The sequence below is a fragment of the Patiria miniata genome, unplaced genomic scaffold, assembly GCF_015706575.1.
Source record: "Patiria miniata isolate m_02_andy unplaced genomic scaffold, ASM1570657v1 HiC_scaffold_1, whole genome shotgun sequence".
Classification (NCBI taxonomy): domain Eukaryota; kingdom Metazoa; phylum Echinodermata; class Asteroidea; order Valvatida; family Asterinidae; genus Patiria; species Patiria miniata.
In genome coordinates this window covers 38,119,775-38,134,063 of record NW_024037047.1, presented here as the reverse complement: position 1 = coordinate 38,134,063, position 14,289 = coordinate 38,119,775, and the positions used below count along the sequence as shown (strand labels likewise).

Sequence of the window (14,289 nt, the reverse complement as noted above, 5' to 3'; positions counted from 1 at the left end):
AATACTGGTGCCAAATGTCTAGAGTCTTAAGACTCCAGAGAGTAAATCACAGCAGAAAAGCTGAGTCTCGAGGAAAATTCTTCCCAAAAAGTGACGAAGAATGGCGTTATGGCGTTTTGGAGGGAAACTCTTTGATTTGATGTTGAAATCAAGTTCATTAGTGCACAGACTAACCCTCTCTTTTTTTCTTTTGCAGTTTTTTTTCTTCTTCCCTGTCTCTTGTCCGAGTGTACTTGCAGGTATTGACGACGGCCGGGACGGGATGTTCTCTGAGGGTCCGCTGTTGGGGTTTTGTGAGTTGAGTTGTGCATGTTTAATTTCATGCTTTTTCTTAGAGTTTTATTGTGTAGTGGGGCCCCTGTGTTTGTATGTATAGGTGTTGAAGTCAAAGACTTGCTTTCCAAAATGCAACATAGCCATTTGGAATACTGGTGCCAAATGTCTAGAGTCTTAAGACTCCAGAGAGTAAATCACAGCAGAAAAGCTGACTCTCGAGGAAAAGTCTTCCCAAAAAGTGACGAAGAATGGCGTTATGGCATTTTGGAGGGAAACTCTTTGATTTGATGTTGAAATCAAGTTCATTAGTGCACAGACTAACCCTCTCTTTTTTTCTTTTGCAGTTTTTTTCTTTCTTCCCTGTCTCTTGTCCGAGTGTACTTGCAGGTATTGACGACGGCCGGGACGGGATGTTCTCTGAGGGTCCGCTGTTGGGGTTTTGTGAGTTGAGTTGTGCATGTTTAATTTCATGCTTTTTCTGAGAGTTTTATTGTGTAGTGGGGCCCCTGTGTTTGTATGTATAGGTGTTGAAGTCAAAGACTTGCCTTCCAAAATGCAACATAGCCATTTGGAATACTGGTGCCAAATGTCTAGAGTCTTAAGACTCCAGAGAGTAAATCACAGCAGAAAAGCTGAGTCTCGAGGAAAATTCTTCCCAAAAAGTGACGAAGAATGGCGTTATGGCGTTTTGGAGGGAAACTCTTTGATTTGATGTTGAAATCAAGTTCATTAGTGCACAGACTAACCCTCTCTTTTTTCTTTTGCAGTTTTTTTCTTTCTTCCCTGTCTCTTGTCCGAGTGTACTTGCAGGTATTGACGACGGCCGGGACGGGATGTTCTCTGAGGGTCCGCTGTTGGGGTTTTGTGAGTTGAGTTGTGCATGTTTAATTTCATGCTTTTTCTTAGAGTTTTATTGTGTAGTGGGGCCCCTGTGTTTGTATGTATAGGTGTTGAAGTCAAAGACTTGCTTTCCAAAATGCAACATAGCCATTTGGAATACTGGTGCCAAATGTCTAGAGTCTTAAGACTCCAGAGAGTAAATCACAGCAGAAAAGCTGACTCTCGAGGAAAATTCTTCCCTAAAAGTGACGAAGAATGGCGTTATGGCGTTTTGGAGGGAAACTCTTTGATTTGATGTTGAAATCAAGTTCATTAGTGCACAGACTAACCCTCTCTTTTTTCTTTTGCAGTTTTTTTCTTTCTTCCCTGTCTCTTGTCCGAGTGTACTTGCAGGTATTGACGACGGCCGGGACGGGATGTTCTCTGAGGGTCCGCTGTTGGGGTTTTGTGAGTTGAGTTGTGCATGTTTAATTTCATGCTTTTTCTTAGAGTTTTATTGTGTAGTGGGGCCCCTGTGTTTGTATGTATAGGTGTTGAAGTCAAAGACTTGCTTTCCAAAATGCAACATAGCCATTTGGAATACTGGTGCCAAATGTCTAGAGTCTTAAGACTCCAGAGAGTAAATCACAGCAGAAAAGCTGACTCTCGAGGAAAAGTCTTCCCAAAAAGTGACGAAGAATGGCGTTATGGCATTTTGGAGGGAAACTCTTTGATTTGATGTTGAAATCAAGTTCATTAGTGCACAGACTAACCCTCTCTTTTTTCTTTTGCAGTTTTTTTTTCTTTCTTCCCTGTCTCTTGTCCGAGTGTACTTGCAGGTATTGACGACGGCCGGGACGGGATGTTCTCTGAGGGTCCGCTGTTGGGGTTTTGTGAGTTGAGTTGTGCATGTTTAATTTCATGCTTTTTGTTAGAGTTTTATTGTGTAGTGGGGCCCCTGTGTTTGTATGTATAGGTGTTGAAGTCAAAGACTTGCTTTCCAAAATGCAACATAGCCATTTGGAATACTGGTGCCAAATGTCTAGAGTCTTAAGACTCCAGAGAGTAAATCACAGCAGAAAAGCTGACTCTCGAGGAAAATTCTTCCCTAAAAGTGACGAAGAATGGCGTTATGGCGTTTTGGAGGGAAACTCTTTGATTTGATGTTGAAATCAAGTTCATTAGTGCACAGACTAACCCTCTCTTTTTTTCTTTTGCAGTTTTTTTTCTTCTTCCCTGTCTCTTGTCCGAGTGTACTTGCAGGTATTGACGACGGCCGGGACGGGATGTTCTCTGAGGGTCCGCTGTTGGGGTTTTGTGAGTTGAGTTGTGCATGTTTAATTTCATGCTTTTTCTTAGAGTTTTATTGTGTAGTGGGGCCCCTGTGTTTGTATGTATAGGTGTTGAAGTCAAAGACTTGCTTTCCAAAATGCAACATAGCCATTTGGAATACTGGTGCCAAATGTCTAGAGTCTTAAGACTCCAGAGAGTAAATCACAGCAGAAAAGCTGACTCTCGAGGAAAAGTCTTCCCAAAAAGTGACGAAGAATGGCGTTATGGCATTTTGGAGGGAAACTCTTTGATTTGATGTTGAAATCAAGTTCATTAGTGCACAGACTAACCCTCTCTTTTTTTCTTTTGCAGTTTTTTTTCTTTCTTCCCTGTCTCTTGTCCGAGTGTACTTGCAGGTATTGACGACGGCCGGGACGGGATGTTCTCTGAGGGTCCGCTGTTGGGGTTTTGTGAGTTGAGTTGTGCATGTTTAATTTCATGCTTTTTCTTAGAGTTTTATTGTGTAGTGGGGCCCCTGTGTTTGTATGTATAGGTGTTGAAGTCAAAGACTTGCTTTCCAAAATGCAACATAGCCATTTGGAATACTGGTGCCAAATGTCTAGAGTCTTAAGACTCCAGAGAGTAAATCACAGCAGAAAAGCTGAGTCTCGAGGAAAATTCTTCCCAAAAAGTGACGAAGAATGGCGTTATGGCGTTTTGGAGGGAAACTCTTTGATTTGATGTTGAAATCAAGTTCATTAGTGCACAGACTAACCCTCTCTTTTTTTCTTTTGCAGTTTTTTTCTTCTTCCCTGTCTCTTGTCCGAATGTACTTGCAGGTATTGACGACGGCCGGGACGGGATGTTCTCTGAGGGTCCGCTGTTGGGGTTTTGTGAGTTGAGTTGTGCATGTTTAATTTCATGCTTTTTCTTAGAGTTTTATTGTGTAGTGGGGCCCCTGTGTTTGTATGTATAGGTGTTGAAGTCAAAGACTTGCTTTCCAAAATGCAACATAGCCATTTGGAATACTGGTGCCAAATGTCTAGAGTCTTAAGACTCCAGAGAGTAAATCACAGCAGAAAAGCTGACTCTCGAGGAAATTCTTCCCAAAAAGTGACGAAGAATGGCGTTTTGGAGGGAAACTCTTTGATTTGATGTTGAAATCAAGTTCATTAGTGCACAGACTAACCCTCTCTTTTTTCTTTTGCAGTTTTTTTTCTTTCTTCCCTGTCTCTTGTCCGAGTGTACTTGCAGGTATTGACGACGGCCGGGACGGGATGTTCTCTGAGGGTCCGCTGTTGGGGTTTTGTGAGTTGAGTTGTGCAGGTTTAATTTCATGCTTTTTCTTAGAGTTTTATTGTGTAGTGGGGCCCCTGTGTTTGTATGTATAGGTGTTGAAGTCAAAGACTTGCTTTCCAAAATGCAACATAGCCATTTGGAATACTGGTGCCAAATGTCTAGAGTCTTAAGACTCCAGAGAGTAAATCACAGCAGAAAAGCTGACTCTCGAGGAAAATTCTTCCCAAAAAGTGACGAAGAATGGCGTTTTGGAGGGAAACTCTTTGATTTGATGTTGAAATCAAGTTCATTAGTGCACAGACTAACCCTCTCTTTTTTTCTTTTGCAGTTTTTTCTTCTTTCTTCCCTGTCTCTTGTCCGAGTGTACTTGCAGGTATTGACGACGGCCGGGACGGGATGTTCTCTGAGGGTCCGCTGTTGGGGTTTTGTGAGTTGAGTTGTGCATGTTTAATTTCATGCTTTTTCTTAGAGTTTTATTGTGTAGTGGGGCCCCTGTGTTTGTATGTGTAGGTGTTGAAGTCAAAGACTTGCTTTCCAAAATGCAACATAGCCATTTGTAGACAATTCAACATTGTGCATAATAAAATATACATGTATGATCAAGTACCGGTAGCTTTTTTTTGATAAAATCAATCAGTTTGTTTTTATAATACGTTTAGCTGCCTCATTGTTATGGCCTAATTTCATCCTCATTATCAGGTGAAATCCATTGTTTCAAATTGTATACTACCTCAATCTGCTGAAATGTTCTTTTTGTGGCATTTGTTCATGGAGGGTTAATCACTGGCTAAATCTTGCAAAATGCAAGAGTGACAAGTTATGCAAACTGTAGCATCAAGAATTATATACATGCCTTAAATTTTTAGATGTAATTTGAGGTAATGACAAATTGTAATACATGAACTTGAATTGGTTGTCATCGGCGATACTGATCAATTAGAGAAATGAAGGTACTTGTGTTGAACTAATTACTACAGTTTCAATGATTAGGGTAATTTGTTTTTTGTCAAGGTTGTCTTTCAAACAGAAATCGTGTGCAATATCCAAGGTAATTTTAAATACTCATGCAAGTATGATGCATTTGTTTTTGTAGGTAAAGTTCATCTCTGACGATTATACTGAAGAGATGTACATAACGCAGAAGATGCAGTGAGTTTATTGATGGTAAGTGAAAAATGTCACAAAAAGAACTGTGAAATAATGGTACCTGATGGATTATAACTAAGTGTAATCTGAAAAATGTTTCTTACATCAGCATACCCAAAATAATACCTAGTGGAGGAAAGATGAGGAAAGATGGTTTGTCAGACAGGTACATTTTGGAATGCCGCTGGATGACTTTAACATAAATATTTATCGTAGAGAGCCAACAAACAAGATAACTGGAACTTATGTGGATGGAGAAACCGAGCTGACTGAACTTCAGAGATGCTATGGGTCATCAACACCACCATTCTTCAAACCTTTAAAAAATCCTAGGACATGTAACAACCATCTTGCCGGATCATTCTCGCCCGGAGGGGACAACATGTCCTGAGCGCAATTGACCTTGCCAGGGTCAGGTCACGACCTGTGATGCCACCCAGGTCATACCAGAGGGAACAGGTCATCAAAGCAACGTACGAAGTAGGGGTCAAGGTGTAATTCCCTATGTGACCTATTTGGCACGTGGATCCAGCAGCTTTGGACGCTTCTATTTTTTCCAACCATTTTACGGTTTCTGTCCCCCACAGATGGGAAGACAGTGTTTGCTGACAAAAAAAGTTGAGAGCTGTACATGTGTACTTTCTTACGTGGAGTATTTTGACACCCTCTTTAATTAGTGCCAGTTGCAATATTCCAGATTCGGCAATCGATTGCATTGTAGAACAGCTAGTAAAAACTCAACTGGATATTGAGATGCAAACGACCCAAGTAAAGTCTGCCTCACATGGACTTCTACCTGAAAAAAGACAGAAGTGCTGCACTTCTTCACACATACGCCTTGAAAAGAGCCACCCACTGCGTATCTCAATTGACAGAATGGAGTTGGTATGCAGATGAACAGTTTGGCTCTTTTGTAGCGGTAATGCTTGACAGAGATGTGGACAGTAAACTGATCAAAGGAAACTCTGCTTGTGGCAGTGTTTACAAACTTGTCTTAACCAAGAACATAAAGAAATATAGCAATACATGAGCATGTACTGTCCAAAGCTAGTCTTGCGTCTTGTCTATGTGGTGCGGATACATACTGGGTTGTCAGCCTTTGATACCTGCTGCTCCTTTAGTGTGTTTCCATTACTGTTGCTTCTACACTAATGTGGACACAAACTGGACTGATTTCATCCGGGGCAGTAGAGGTCTCTAGTATGTTGCATGTTGAATTGAGAAAGATGTGTCTCCACGTTTCAGGATCATAACCTACTAAAGATTGTTCAGTACACAGAACTATGTACTTATGATCTTGACAGAGGAGCACTGTGGAAGAGATATGCAGACATCTTTAAAAATCTCTCATCACTTGCTGCATCAACCACTACTAGTGTGGAAGGCAAGCTGCTGATGATTGTGTTAGCTGGAGATTGGCCTTGTCAACCAGGCCCCCTACTTCAAAGGCAGCCTCAAGCATCGGCACATAATTGGAGAAGCAGCAGATGTTAGAGAAACTGTGATGCTTCAGCACTGTTTAGCATAGGCTGTATTAGCTACCATACTACCTAAGTGCCTTTCATGCAGACCTCCAGCTGACTCAGTGCTTGTGTACAGTCATCACCAACAAAGATGATATGATGGATGTGACTTGCAATAGACTGAACTTCTGATTCATTTGTACAGGTTTCTGTGCTTGGCCAAGTTACAGTGCCGTCATCCAGCCTTCAAGCATGGTTCAGGTGAGTGTAACTGTTGAATATTTTACTTAGATTGTATCATTGTAATGTAAGGAGCATCGTTTTGTCAGTTGTAAACAAAACCATTGAACTGAATCGAACTAAAATTTCACACAAGAAAGAACAATACACATGTATGCTTGTGATCATCAACAGCTGGTATAACATTGAATGTGAGATATTTGATATATTATGAGACATGTTATGTATCTTTCCAGAGGGAGTTTTGGGGGACACACTTTATTTTTTTTTGTGGAACACCCTTGTGATGGATCCTCATGCATGTCATTCTCTTATCTGATTGTTTGTAGAAGCCATGAACCACAAATCAGCATGTTTCCTTCCAGTTTCCAATGAGCACTCTGACAGCATCACTTAGCATGCCAGTATTCAACATTGTGCAGGTGAGACAGATTGTCTGATGTTCTGGATTTTGGCATAATTATTATTATTTTTTTTTGATGTTTAAATTTTTGTTCTTAAAAAAATAAAATGAACTGAATTGTGTTTGGTTTGGATCATCTTCCCGGTGAGAATTTCTACTCTGGGGCTTGTGTGCAGACGCTGATTCCCATGCTATAAGGACTTGGGGCTTTCTGATGTTAATTGTGATCAACATAATGTGTCGCCTCACCTATACTTTTGTGAAGTGCTTAACTCAGCTGGTGATGTGTTACACATCATCTCGCACTTTTGTGAAAAAAATTTCATGCCACCAGACTAATATGTCAGACAGGAACGTGCATTGTAGTAAATATTTGTGTGCATTCCAAAGATAAGTATCATTAAAAACAACTGTACAATTGCATTATGCATCTAGCATGTCTAGGCAAAATTTCTTTGCAATAGCAATTTTCAAGCTAGAAATTTGTGATCATTTCTCTGATTACTGAAAATTTATATATGTACAACTTCGAAATACTTGCCAATTATGGCATAGGATTTGATGAAGAAGTAATCAATAAATCAATTAATTCTGTGTAGATCATCTCTGTAAAGATGGCTGTGTTGCTTCAGTTGCCACATCTCTACGTATGTTCTTCCTGTTAGCAAAGGCACACTGTGACAGCATATACTTTCTACATGCTAATACATGCACAGTATTGTTCAGGTGAGTAGATATTTAACTGACAATCTGTTGTGATTGTCACATTAAATGTTGCATGATTGCGGATGTAAAAGTTAAAAACTGCCTGAATAAGAATAACGGTTATAAAAGCTTTTACGCACAAAAATGTATAAATTTATACTTCAGTGTGAAAAAGCTTCCACACAATATCCTGCCAAATGAAAATAGCAATTCTTGGTGTTAAAACACAAGTACATGTAGTCATTAAAGGGAATATACAACGTTTGCTTTTTCTGTAATTTTGTTGTACTGACTGTTTTAAAGTTTTGTGTTCGTAGATGCTGGAAAAACCAAGAAAAACAATCATGACCTTGTAAGCTGGTTCCCTGACCCCACTGAAATTGAATGGTGACAGTCAGGCTAGCTTGTAGCCATTCATGGGTTATATCATTGATTGCAAAGAAAATGTGGACTGACTAAATACGGTAAATTTGGGACAGTATGTGAAAAGAGTCAGATTTTCCAAAGGCTGGTCGGTCAATTAGTGTTGGAAATTGTACAGAAATACCACTTATCTTAAAAATGATGGCATACAAGGTGACATGATTTTATAGGATGCTTTAGACTGTCATTTACCAACAGTCCAGTAAGGTATCACATACTAATTTGGTAGTTTTGTTTTGTGATGTATGCAAATGTTGTATTTTCCTGATTTTTTAAAAGGTTATAATGTTTGTACTTTGGACAACGATTGCACTTGGCATGTGGAGTCTGACATAAAAAGGCCTTGAATACATTTCTAGAAATAATATTACACTTTCAGTAAAATGCAACTTGAAGTGATCGTGTCCAATAGTTGCTGAGCAGTTTGCAAAGATTTGTTGTGCCAAAAATTTACCATGCATAATTTGTGTAGAGTGCTGTTTATGATCAAGCATTTCATGTTTTGTTTTATTCAGGGAAAGACATATGCAAACCTATCAGCTTCCAAAGTCGGCAACATCCTGCTGTCACTACAGTCTCAGCACCTACCAGCTCCCACTCTGTCAGCAACATCCTGCTGTCACATGTCCAGCTACTGGTACTTGAAGTTACTGTGTGCTTGTACATTCTCAGCACCTACTAGCTCTCACTCTGTCAGCAACATCCTGCTGTCACATGTCCAGCTATTGGTACTCGGAGTTACTATTTGCTTGTACTTTCTCAGCACCTACCAGCTCCCACTCTGTCAGCAACATCCTGTCCAGCTACCGGCACTTGGAGTTATTGTGTGCTTGTACATTCTCAGCATCTACTAGTTCCCACTCTGTCAGCAACATCCTGCTGTCACACCTCCAGATATGTGGAGTTATTGTGCTTTTACAGTCTCAGCCAGTATTGGATTGCAAGTTGTCTTATGCTGCTACAACCTACACATTTAGCATTCTCTTGAACCTTGAGGAACCACCATATGAACAAAGAGACTCTGAAACACTCATAATAAACCTGTCACGGTGGTTTGTTGAACATTCGTATTATTTGGAGGACTTGCAATTAGCTCATATAGTCAACTAGCTATTCCAGTCCTCTGGAAGAGTTAGTTGGCTGCTTGAGGTTATTCTATACTAGTAGCATGCCTTTTTTGTGCACGGTCAAGAGTAGATCGAGAAAGCAGTTGTTTTTAAGGGCAAAACAATTGTTCTTGTTCCTTGAAAAAGTTGGTCAAAACATTTTCCCAACCAATTTTTTTATTTAAACAGTAAGATAAAGGGCAACAAGGACTGTTTAATGCCATTTCTACTTGGTAGAAAAACAATTCAATGCTAATTTTTATCCAAGATATTCAAAGCTTTGGTGTTATTGGCAAAGAGAGTACCCACAAGAGTGGTTGTGACATGTACATGCAATACTGTTTGCAATGATTATGCTATTATTATGATAAAAATCGTGCAAAGTACGGCGTTAAAATGGGCTTTCTCCTTGTACATAGCACAATACATAAGTGATTGTGATCATAAATGTATTGAATTACATAAAATATGATTGTGGATAAATATTTGGTAATTTTGGGGAGGGGTGAGTGTAGGGGGGGGGGGGGAGGGGAGGGAGCATATTAATGCCCGTGCATACTTTGTCTGATTGCTATGAAAATGTGATATTATCAAGCATTGGCTGATTCATGTTCGCACCAAGTATGCCAGTGTCATGGTCTCACTTATCAGGTGTGCGCACTTCTCCAAAAGGGACATTTAACTTCAATACGCACGTGCAAAATTGTGCTGCGGCTGTACATTATCGCCAACCTTATTGCGTGTGCTCACTGCACTGTGTTTGTGAAGAAGTGAGCACATTATAAGTAAGACTGTGACACTGGCTAAGCTATGAATTGCTACCGAGATAATTGCCTACTTTTGCGTCATTTCGTCTATGTTAATTTAAGTATTTGTTTACAATATCATTTATAGATTAAACTCATTAAAGAGACACTGCAGCCTGGCAAATGCGCAATTGGGCTACAAAATGCATTTTGAGTCGAATGGTGTTAAGTGCTCGGGATAAACAACAACTACACAAACATCCATTGAAAATCACGGGGGGGGGGGGGCACTTTTGCAACCCTCAAAATATGTGTGTTCAGTGCTGGTTGAGATTCCAGCTGTAAACGTTTCACCCTCTGCGCACATCAACCGGATGTTTCAAGCAAGATATCGTAAACAATGCAAAACATGACATTTTCAAGGATTTCAGGGAACAATAATTTATGGAATTTTGAGGAAACATTTTTGCTATTTTGTTTGGTAGAATACTATTGTTTTATATTAAAGAAAATGCTTTCATACAAATAAAAAAATTATACAAATAAAAATGTGTTGTGTTTTTTAATCACAGATAGGATATGGTTATATCACATTTTAACCCATTAAAGTCCATGGCCATTTTATAATCTGCGTTGTTTCAAAAAAAAATGTGTATGTTGTTTCATAGCATCTTTTAAAACTCGTCATTCAACCCCAAAAAAATTGAAAAGAAAATGAAAGATGATGAAATACGCTTTAATTTGATGTGTGTCTTGAACACGTTGGAGAGTGAGTATTTTCCCGAATTTCTGAAGTGTGAGCATTTACCATTGGGGTCTATAAAAGTTTATTTACTGGTCTGCTAACTTTAAGCCACGTTAGTTTTGCGCACCGCGTAAACAACTTTCGTCTTACTCTATTGTTAAGTTTAAGGAATCGTTCAGTTTGAGAATACACTGTTCTAGTTTTCGGACCCAAAACCTCCAGCCAAACACGACGCAAATAAAAAAAAACAGCGGTGATATCTGCATGTACAGCTTCATGTATGTATTACGCAGACAATTTATTCAGCCACAAGAGGCGTCCTTACATTCACACACAATGAGGTTCTTTAAAGATTCTCATTTTCAAGTTAAGCACACCTCTGTTTAACCACAGGCTGTGGTTTCATTGTGTGGAAATCATTTTGAAGTTTAAAGTGTATTTCATTGGAAAACAATGCTGAAAGTTCAAAAATAAAAAAAAAAAGAAAAAAAAATTACATTCAATGAATTTCAGATTATAAGGAAGCATGAACATAAAATCTGTCAAAGTTAGCCGAAAATCGGCTAAAACGGTCACTGTGGACAGGATTAGACCTCGCAACACGTGCGCTGCATGCGGCCGGGCTGACTTACATACGATGTATGTGCGTACATATATGTACAACGTACGTGCATGTCATATGCACATCGTGGAAGTCCTGTGCATGTTTTAAAGCTCTCTACCGCAACTTGCGCAAGGGTATTTTTAGCCGACGTCGCGTCAACTGCGTGAACAATTTGACAAGCTGGGAACTTGGCACTGTTGAGGCAAATGTTAACCCTATTATTTAATAGGAAATTCAAGATTATATCTGTACGGATTGATTTGTTAGCAATTTTTGAAAAAGGAAAGTTCTTTTCAACGGAACTTCCGGTCTGATGACGTCATACGCCTAAAACTTTGCACACGTCTTAAGTGGGTCAAGATCATCATATACACCAATTTTTAGGCGATTCCAGCAACTTTCGTTACGGACATCTATTCAAAATTCATTTTTGAAAATGTTCAACCTGTCGCTAGAGGGCGATCAAAGATTGCATGACGTCATCTGTAGATGATTTGAAGAATACGCTCAGCCAAGAGACTAACACCGTTGAAAGCAAGTTCATATCTATTACCCTTTTAAATAATAAGCCACTTCCGGTTTTGGCCTTTTTTCGACAGGAAGCAAGGGTCACGTGATTTCACGCACACTAAATGAAATAAAGACCTCAACCTACTCTACCACCTGCCGGCAACAGAATGCTGCGGACGCATACGGTTGATTTCTTATGTATTTTTAAATATTAAAGTGTCACAATTTAATTGCCCATTAATAAACACCGGATGACGTCATCATGACGTCATCATTACACAATGCTGTTTGAGTTAGGGTCTTTCCTTGGACAAAGATTGGTGTAAATGAATTACTGGCAAATAGTCGAAAATGCCCTTTGAAAATCGACAATTTCTTTTTAATTTCTGTGTACAAAGTCTATGGTAAATATTAAATATTCAAGAAGAAGAAGAAGAAGAAGAAGAAAGAAGAAGAGAGAGAGGAGGAGGAGGAGGAGGAGGAGGAGGAGGAGGAGGAGGAGGAGGAGGAGGAGGAGGAGGAGGAGGAGGAGGAGAACAAAAGAAAGGCTTTTCCGCAACTTTGCGGAAAAGCCAAAAAAAAAAATGAGAACAAAAAAAAGGCTTTTTCGCAAATTTGCGAAAAAGCCAAAAATCTTAACGAAACAAGAGCTGTTTCGGTGTGTCACCGAAACAGCTAAAAAAAAAATCTTAACGAAAACAAGAGCTGTTTCGGTGTGTACACCGAAACAGCTAAAAACTTAAGAAAAGGTACAGCAAGGTTTTGATTTTCTCAGATGGCCGGCAGTGGTGTAGTGAGATCCAATGCTCGACTCTTCACCGGTGCTCTTTTCAGTGTCTCAGGAAGGTCGTATCCTCTCAAAAATAAAGATGGGTGAAGTTCATCAGGATATGGCTGGCCGTATTTAAAGTGGTTGCTGCAGACTGTAGTCGATGATTTTACTTTGAAATCCTGCCGTTAGGTCAGTTGAGTCCAGAGAGGGAAGTGTTTCTTATCCCTGCATGAGTGGAATCTGAGTGTGTTTACATGCTCTTTGATGACATCTATCAAGAGAAGAAGAAACGTAAGATAGAGATATTTATTGTTTGATGACGGAGAAAAAAACCCACATAAGACTTCGCAATTTTTTATGAGTAAAACAATGGAGTAGGCTAGCTAGCTAAGCCTACTACAGTACTAGCTGACTAGGACAAATATGTACATGTGTACATGTTTATTTTTTTCACATTTTCGTGAACAGAATATAAACAATCATGAAATTGTCTGTAAAAGTCACACATCGTTCGCTGACAGAAGTAACAATTAAACCATTATAAAAGCCACATATTTGTCCGATAAGAAAAGAGTCATAAAAGGGAGCTTTTGAGGGGCACAGAAACTTAAATGCATTGGCCGACACAATCATGACAGTGCAGAGTGTCCCGTGTTTCCCCGGTCGCGTGCCGGTCGTCGGCACATCGCGATTGCGTCGGGTCGGAACTGCGCGCTACTACTTTTTGTCGTGAGAACATTTTTTTTCTGTACATCAAAGTAAAGTAAAAATTCAAAGTAAAAATTTCGTTGCTCATTTTACTCATGAGTAGATGAGCAATGACTCACGAGTAAATGAGCAATGAAACTGAGTAGATGAGCAGTGACTCGTGAGTAGATGAGCAGTGACTCACGAGTAAATGAGCAATGAATTGAGCAGATGAGCAATGGAAATGAGAAGATGAGCAGAAAGTAGTTACTCACGAGTAAATGAGCAATGAATTGAGCAGATGAGCAGTGACTTATATATTAAACGTTTTATCCGTTTCTTACCATTCGGAGCTTAACCTTCAAAACTGCAACATGAATGTTATTTCTGCAGTCAAACCTTATGCTTGTCACATGTGTGACAAAAGCTTCGGACGGAGATATAACCTACAGAGGCATGCAGACAATGTACATGCTGTAGATGATTCTGAAACAGATGAAGTTGAGGAGGATCATTCTGAACCTGATTGGCAAAGCCGTAGATTTGAAGATCTATATGTAATATGGAAAACTATGAAGCTGAATCTACGTATGATGAAGACGAAGATCTTGAGGACGATGATTCGGAATCCGAAACGGAGGTGGAAGATGACGAATTATCTGATGAAGACGAGTCTAGTTCTGATTTGGAAGACAACACCGCATATCGAGACTGGTTGAAAGAGTCCATAGAAGCCACAGGAGATGTGGAGTGACAAAATTTAATATGAAAAGTACATTAACGAGGATATGAGTAAAGATCAGGCCAAGGAAAAGGCCAACAGGAAGACCATGTGGGCAGTCGAGCGAATCTTTTTCAACAAATACAAGGATTTTTTTACCTATATCTGAAAGACAGTGGCACTCATCAAGAAATTGTGGAAGATATCGAACGAAAATTGATTACGGGCATGAAATGAACACTGCTCTGAAAGAATTATGCCTAGATACCGTAACACTTTGACGGATGTTCCCAACAAGATGAGGATGAAGAAAACGATGAAGACAGTGATGATTAAAGACTAGTAGTTTCAA

General features: G+C 39.6%; 1 long non-coding RNA gene across 3 annotated transcripts; it reads left to right on the top strand.

Moving 5' to 3' along the window:
• The first annotated feature begins 242 nt into the window (after positions 1-242).
• LOC119730003 lies at positions 243-9,683 on the top strand. 3 transcript variants are annotated; one of them, XR_005271341.1, is made up of 6 exons: positions 243-293; positions 4,760-4,830; positions 6,481-6,536; positions 6,845-6,937; positions 7,518-7,644; positions 8,562-9,683. It is a non-coding gene; the product is annotated as an uncharacterized LOC119730003 (long non-coding RNA). The 3 variants fall into 3 exon arrangements; XR_005271342.1 differs by lacking the exon at positions 243-293 and adding an exon at positions 708-717; XR_005271340.1 differs by lacking the exon at positions 243-293 and having other exon boundaries at positions 4,182-4,830.
• The last annotated feature ends 4,606 nt before the right edge of the window (positions 9,684-14,289 follow it).